The 8621-nt window shown below is 34.0% G+C and overlaps 1 non-coding gene across 1 annotated transcript; it reads right to left on the reverse strand.

Annotated features, from left to right (window-relative positions):
- Positions 1–7841: 7841 nt before the first annotated feature.
- Positions 7842–7929, reverse strand: TRNAS-GCU (transfer RNA serine (anticodon GCU)). The gene has a single exon. It is a non-coding gene; the product is annotated as a tRNA-Ser (tRNA).
- Positions 7930–8621: the final 692 nt, after the last annotated feature.

Raw genomic sequence — 8621 nt, forward strand, 5'->3', positions numbered from 1 at the left:
CATCATTTATTGGCAAAGATAGAAAAGGTCAATATGAAGGAGGAGAAAGAAACAATAGTAACGTGGTCCCGGGCATCTAGCATTCTACCCACAATGGTTGGCCATACAATCGCGATTCATAATGGAAAGGAACATATACCTATTTACATAACAAATCCTATGGTAGGTCGCAAATTGGGGGAATTCGTGCCTACTCGGCATTTCACGAGTTATGAAAATGCAAGAAAGGATACTAAATCTCGTCGTTAACTGAATTCTGAATAGAAAGATTAAGAAGAAAAAAAAGATTCAAAATAAAGACAGAAATACCCAATATCTTGCTAGAACAAGATATTGGGTATTTCTGTCTTTTCTTTCTTCAAAAATTCTTATATGTTAGCAGAAAAACCTTATCCATTAATAGATGGAACTTCAACAGCAGCTAAGTCTAGAGGGAAGTTGTGAGCATTACGTTCGTGCATTACTTCCATACCAAGGTTAGCACGGTTGATGATATCAGCCCAAGTATTAATAACGCGACCTTGACTATCAACTACAGATTGGTTGAAATTGAAACCATTTAGGTTGAAAGCCATAGTACTAATACCTAAAGCAGTGAACCAGATTCCTACTACAGGCCAAGCAGCCAAGAAGAAGTGTAAAGAACGAGAGTTGTTGAAACTAGCATATTGGAAGATTAATCGGCCAAAATAACCATGAGCAGCCACAATATTATAAGTTTCTTCCTCTTGACCAAATTTGTAACCCTCATTAGCAGATTCATTTTCAGTAGTTTCCCTGATCAAACTAGAGGTTACCAAGGAACCATGCATAGCACTGAATAGGGAACCGCCGAATACACCAGCTACACCTAACATGTGGAATGGATGCATAAGGATGTTGTGCTCTGCCTGGAATACAATCATAAAGTTGAAAGTACCAGAGATTCCTAAAGGCATACCATCAGAAAAGCTTCCTTGACCAATAGGGTAAATCAAGAAAACAGCAGTAGCAGCTGCAACAGGAGCTGAATATGCAACAGCAATCCAAGGACGCATACCGACGGAAACTAAGTTCCCACTCACGACCCATATAACAAGCTACACCAAGTAAGAAGTGTCTAGAACAATTAGCTCATAAGGACCACCATTGTATAACCACTCATCAACAGATGCAGCTTCCCAAATTGGGTAAAAGTGCAATCCGATCGCCGCAGAAGTAGGGATAATAGCACCAGAGATAATATTGTTTCCATAAAGTAAAGAACCAGAAACAGGCTCACGAATACCATCAATATCTACTGGAGGGGCAGCGATGAAGGCGATAATAAATACAGAAGTTGCGGTCAATAAGGTAGGGATCATCAAAACACCGAACCATCCGATGTAAAGACGATTTTCAGTGCTAGTTATCCAGTTGCAGAAGCGACCCCACAGGCTTGTACTTTCGCGTCTCTCTAAAATTGCAGTCATGGTAAGATCTTGGTTTATTCAAATTGCAAGGACTCCCAAGCACACGTATTAACTAGAATATAGATAATAGAAGGCTTGTTATTTAACAGTATAACATAGACTATATACCAATGTCAACCAAGTCAGCCCAAAGATTAGCTATCCATATAACTAAATTAACCAAACCAATAATTTTGTATTTGTAAATGAAGTGAGTCAAAGTTTTTAACTTTGATGAGTCTTTTCTATATGGGTTGCCCGGGACTCGAACCCGGAACTAGTCGGATGGAGTAGATAATTCTTCCTTGTTACAATAGAGAAAAATCCCTCCCCAAATCGTGCTTGCATTTTTCATTGCACACGACTTTCCCTATGTAGAAATAGCCAATTTCTATTCCAAAGAGGAAGTTCTACTAATTTTTTTAATTAGTAACTTGATTCACCTACTCTTTATTATAATAAAAAGAACATTTCAGAATGAAAAATAGAAAAGTTTTTTCTTGATCATTTATCAACCCTTTCCTGTTTCTTAATTTCGTCTAATGATTAATTAAGAGGGTTGACCAGGTCATTGATACGTATAATATCCAAATACCAAATACGCTCAGTGTGTGATCCACAGAAAGAAAAAAGAGTTGTTTTGGTGAACATCAAAGAAAAAACTTGCTCTTCTTCCATAAAAAATTCTTCTAAAAATGCCGAACCCAATCGTTGCATAAAAGTTCGTACCGTGCTTTTATGTTTCCGAGCTAAAGTTCTAGCGCATGAAAGTCGAAGTATATACTTTAGTCGATACAAAGTCCGTTTTTTCGAAGATCCACTATGATAATGAAAAAGATTTCTACATATCCGACCAAATCGATCAAGAATATCCCAATCTGATAAATCTGTCCAAATGGGTTTACTAATAGGATGCCCCGATCCAGTACAAAATTGAGCTTTTGATAAGTATCCTATGAGGAGAGTAGCGGGGACTATGGTATCGAATTTTTTCATTCGAGTATCTATTAGAAATGACTTCTCCAGCATTTGATTCCTTACTAACAAAGAACTTTTTGGTACACTTGAAAGGTACCCCATAAAATCGAAGCAAGAGTTTGCTAATTGGTTTATATGGATTCTTCGCGGCTGAGTCCAAAAACAGAAATAATATTGCCAGAAATTGATAAGGTAGCATTTCCATTTCTTCTTCAAAAAAAAAGTGCCTTTTGATGCAAGAATTGCCTTTCCTTGATATCGAACATAATGCATAAGAGGATCCATAAAGAACCATAGGGTTTTCCGAGAAAAACCAGGGTACATTATCCCAAAATGTTCCATCTTCCTAGAAAAGTGGATTCGTTCCAGAAAAGTTCCAGAAGATGCTAATGGTAAGCAAGAAGATTGTTTACGAAGAAACAACAAAAAAAATTCATATTCTGATACATAAGAGTTATATAGGAATCGAAACAGTCTTTTATTTTCTTTTTGAAAATAAAAAATGGATTTCATTGAAGTAATAAAACTATTCCAATTCGAATAATAGTTGAGAAAGAATCGCAATAAATGCAAAGATGGAACATCTTGGATACGGTATTGAAGGAGTTGAACCAGGATTTCCAAATGGATAGGATAGGGTATTTCTATATGTGATAGATAATCCAAATGCAAAAATTTGTCTTCTAAAAAGGGAAATATTGAATGAATAGAGCGTAAATTCTGAAACTTTGGTATTTCTTTTTCTTTCGGACAAAATAATTCCCGTAGCGAGAATGGGATTTCCACAACGATCGCAAACCCTTCAGATAGAATCTGAGAATAAAACTCAGAATAAAAATAATTTTTGTAATCCAATAATCGATCTTGGTTAGGATGATTAACCGAGTTATCCAAAAAATTCTGCTGATACATTCGAATAATTAAACGTTTCACAAGTAGTGAACTAAATTTCTTGTTATTACAACTAACAACTATTTCCACAGGTTCAGAACCATTTAATCCATAATGGTGGGCAAATGCATAAATATATTCCTGAAAGAGAAGTGGGTAGACAAAGTATTGTTGACGAGATTTATGTTTTTCTGAATACCCTTCGAATTTTTCCATTTGTATTTCTACTTGAATCAGAGAGAAGAAGCATTTCTCGGTTTATCGAATGATGATACATAGTGCAATATGGTCAGAACAGGGTGTTGCATTTTTAATACAAACCCTGGAAAGAAAGGGAGTCTAATCCACAGATCTTTTTCTGCTCCTTTTCTACCCAATTAGTTTATGTTTGTTCTAATTAAAAAAAAAGAACAGAACAAGTTTTTTATTTTTGCAGGCCAATCGCTCTTTTGACTTTGGAATACAGCCTCTTTATCAATATACTGCTTCTTTTACACATTCAATCCATAACATCCCTTATTCAATCCATAATCAAGAATAATTAGGATTTCTAAAAAAAAAAGAAAAAATAAAGGGTCCACTCATAGGAAAACCCAACCTTTCCCCGCATCCGGCACTAATCTATTTTTAACGTCTAATTAGAGCGGGGAATCATTCCAATTAGGAAGTTCAGCTCGTTGCTTTTTATTTTACCAGAATTGGAGCCAGGCTCTATCCATTTATTCATTAGACCCAGAAAATCGTAATTTTGGATTCCATTCAAAAAAGATTGATTTTATTACGACATGCTATTTTTTCCATTCATTACCTTTGAGGATCAGTCGTGGTCTTCTAGACTCTACCAAGAGTCTGGACGAATTTGTTGTTTCATCCAAATGTGTAAAAGATCATAGTCGCACTTAAAAGCCGAGTACTCTACCATTGAGTTAGCAACCCAGATAAAAAAAGGATCTTAGATACGATCGAAATCCAAAAATCAATGGAATTACACCGCGCGCTTCTGTCAAAACATTGAACTAGCAAGACATCAAAAGATTTTTTTATCGACCATGAAAAACACTCAAATGCCAAAACGAACAGGTCCGGTTAAATTCCACTAAAGTAAAGTTAAAAAAAGAGCGACCCTAATCACGATGGCCAAATTCTCCTTATTTTTAGCGATTTTTATTAAAAAAAAATATATATTATATTGTATGAGAATACATGCAAGAGGAACACCCTTATCATTTGAGCGAAGTGTAGGCGGAAAAATTGAATATGGAGTGAGGATAAAGAGACCCATCTATCTACAAATTCTATTTGTTCAATAGACCTTTGTCAATGGAAATACAATGGTAAGAAAACAAATTAGATAGAAAAAGTAAATAAAATAGGGGCTTATGTTGAATTGGCACGATATAATATAAATCCAAATAGGATTAAAAAAGAGGTAAATTGTGTCTAAATAATTAGACAACTAGGAATACTAATAATCTTCTCCTATCCTACTTTTTGATTCATTTAGTTCTTCAATTAACTCAAAGTTCTTTCTTTTTCTTTAAAGAATTCCGCCTTCCTTAAAATATCATAAACAGTTCTTGTTGGTTGAGCACCCTTTTCAAGGAAATAGAGAATAGCTGGAACATTTAAACAAGTTTGATTCTTTATCGGATCATAAAAACCTACTTTTTGAAGATCTCTTCCTTCTCTTCGAGATCGAACATCAATTGCAACGATTCGATAGACAGCTTATTGGGATAGATGTAGATAAACAACGCCCCCCCCTAGAAACGTATAGGAGGTTTTCTCCTCATACGGCTCGAGAAAATGATTCGAATTTCTGTCGATAATAATAGAAATTAGACTATGACGTGCATTAATTTCCTTACAGAAAAAACAAATTTCATTTATACTCATGACTCAAGTGGGCTAATTTTGCCTGACAAACTTCGAAGGCAAAATCCTTCCAAAATTTTTGAGTCGTCTTTAAACTCTTTTCTTTGTCTCATTTCGAACGAATTGACTTTTATTCCTTATTCTGATCCAACTCTGTTGTTGAGACAATTGAAAATTGTGTTTACTTGTTCTGGAATCCTTTATCTTTGATTTGTGAAATCCTTGGGTTTAGACATTACTTCGGGAATTCCTATTTTTTTCTTTCAAAAGAGTAGCAACATACCCTTTTTTCTTATTTCCTTCGATAAAGCATTTATCTCTTCTATAGAAATCTAATAAGAGGGATTGATTCTGATATACTTTTATTGGACTTTATTCTTATTTTAACCTTTCGATTTATTTCTATATTAAGGATAGACTGACAAAGTTGGCCTAATTTATTAGTTTTCACTAACCCTAGATTCTTTCCCTTGATAAAAAAAATTCTGTCCTCTCGAGCTCCATCGTGTACTATGTTACTTAAACCCAGCGCAAATTTGGTTCGGAACGAATAGAACAGGCTATGTCGAGCCAAGAGCATTTTCATTACTATGGAAAATGATGGATAGAAAAATCCACAATCGATCATGTCCTTCAAGTCGCACGTTGCTTTCTACCACATCGTTTTAAACGAAGTTTTACCATAACAAACATTCCTCTTTTCATTGCAAAGTGGTATAGAGAATTGATCCAATATGGATGGAATCATGAATAGTCATTGGTTTAGTTTTTTTATACTAATTAAAACTTGCTATCTATGGAGCAATATGGATAAAAGAAAGTAAGTATTTATCCGGGAAGCCTCCGCCAAGATCCAATTTATTTAAACCCATATTAAAATTCTATCATATGAATGAAACATAGTTTGAAAAAGACGACTAAACAAGTTTGCTTAAAACTTATTTATTCTTAAATTTCCACCCTCAACGGATGGCTCGAGATGATCAATCTTGAAGTGAGAAAAGAAGGATTGACTCTTCCTCAATAAATAAACTATCAACCTCCAAAAAAGTTTAATTAATTTAATTACTAGAATTAGAATTCTAGTAGTAATATATTTTTTCAGTACCAAAAACAATTAACTATAATAACTAAATAAACTATTCCAATGAAAAGATTGAAAGTTTTTGGTAGTTATAGAATTCTCGTACTTCTTCAACTCGAATACCAAAAGGAAGAAAAAAATATGACTAAGTGATTTTATTTTATAGTAGAGGCATATCCTGAATGTGCTTGATAGATCCCATTTTTTCATGAAAATAAAGATAGTCAATTTGACTGGACTTAAGACTTTATTATGTTTTCTGAGAAAGAATAAGATATCATTATTCTCTTTAATAAACTTTTGTCTCGTACGGAATACTATATGATTTCACCGTTTGTTTCATCAGAAACAATCTGGGACGGAAGGATTCGAACCTCCGAGTAACGGGACCAAAACCCGCTGCCTTACCACTTGGCCACGCCCCATTTCGGGTTTTATGCGACACTAATAAACACTAGTATGTTTATTTGTTATTCGTCAATACCATTTCAATTACATAAAAAAGGAGGGATATTCTCTTGCTAGTATTCTACACATGCGGATAATATAGAATCAAAAAAATGCATTGATCATTACATGGAATTCTATTAAGATATTATATGAAAGTCGAATTTATTCCACTCTCATTTGAGAGTGCAAATACAAGGAGGTATTTTGTGTTTGGGAAAGTCCGAAGAAAAAAGATTTTGAATCTGCCTTTTCCTTCTTTCCCTTAAAAAAATAACTCAAGAAAAATCCAATTATTTACTCTACAAGAATGAAATGCTTGTTATGCCTAATATACTTAGTTTAACCTGTATCTGTTTTAATTCTGTTCTTTATCCTACTAGTTTTTTCTTTGCCAAATTACCCGAAGCTTATGCTATTTTCAATCCAATCGTGGATATTATGCCTGTTATACCTCTATTCTTTTTTCTATTAGCCTTTGTTTGGCAAGCTGCTGTAAGTTTTCGATGAAATCTTTAGTACTCTGTATGCCAAATTGAATGATGTGTTCATTCCAAAAAAATTTAAAAATGGGTAAAAGCCGAGAAGTTTTATATTTTTATATTATGAACCTTCGATTCTAAAATTTAAATTCTTCTACATTGAATGGGTAGCTACAGCAATAAATTTGGATCAGCCTTTCTACTCCCCTGCACCTAGGTTGAGCAGGTACCTAAAGGTACCTACACAATACCTAACCACCTAACCCTATTTTTGCTATTGATAAGAGTGCTTATTATAAAAGAATTCTTGCAATTTTTTTCAAGAATTCTTTTTTGCATTTTTAGGTATAAAAAAAAAACCATCCTAGTGGATCCGTGTGGTAAGGAAAAACTGGTAATCTATTCCTTAAAAAAAAATCTTGGAGATTATGTAATGCTTACTCTCAAACTTTTTGTTTATACAGTAGTGATATTCTTTGTTTCACTCTTTATCTTTGGATTCTTATCTAATGACCCAGGACGGAATCCTGGACGCGAGGAGTAAAAATTCAGTTTTTTTTTTTTCTTATTGGATTTGTTTCGTACATTTATCTATGAGAAAATCCGGGGGTCAGAATTCTTTCCAATTCGAAAGTCCCAAATGATCCAAGGGAGCGGAAAGAGAGGGATTCGAACCCTCGGTACAAAAAAATTGTACAACGGATTAGCAATCCGCCGCTTTAGTCCACTCAGCCATCTCTCCACGTTCCAAAGCGAAAGGTTTCCGTGATATGATATAGGCAAGAAATAAGAAATAACGGTTGCAAAAAACCCCCTTTTTTTCTTTCAAAAGTCTATAAAAATTATATTGCCAATTCCATTTTAATTATATTCTTTTTTCTTAATGTTAATAAAAAAAGAAGAAAATTCTTGTTTTTTCTTTCTAAAAATCGATATTGGCCGAGAGACAATCAAATAGATTTTCTCTTTAGCGGGCATTTCCATATAGGACTTGTTATAATTATAATAAAACAAGCAGGTTATATAAAAAAAAACGCTTTTTTTGTCGATTATTTATCAAGAAAGCAAAAAGGGTTCTTATCAAATCCACCATAAAATTGGAAAGAAGCATAAAGTAAGTAGACCTGACTCCTTTAATGATGCCTCTATCCGCTATTCTGATATATAAATTCGATGTAGATGAAATTGTATAAGCGAATTTTTTTTATTTCCTTAGACTTAGACCGCGCAAGACAAGAATTTTTCGCTATTTACGATTTCATATTCTTGTTACTAGATGTTCTATAGGAATAAGAAGAAATCGCAACTCCTTTGCGCTACACATAAAATTGGATTTCGAAGGTCCATTTTTTTTTTCAGAATCCTCTATTTTAGTTCTTCCACCCATGCAATAGAGAGGGAATGGGAAAAGAAGGGTTACTTTTATTTTCATTT

This window comes from Aegilops tauschii, unplaced genomic scaffold (genome assembly GCF_002575655.3).
Source record: "Aegilops tauschii subsp. strangulata cultivar AL8/78 unplaced genomic scaffold, Aet v6.0 ptg001138l_obj, whole genome shotgun sequence".
Taxonomy (NCBI): Eukaryota; Viridiplantae; Streptophyta; class Magnoliopsida; order Poales; family Poaceae; genus Aegilops; species Aegilops tauschii.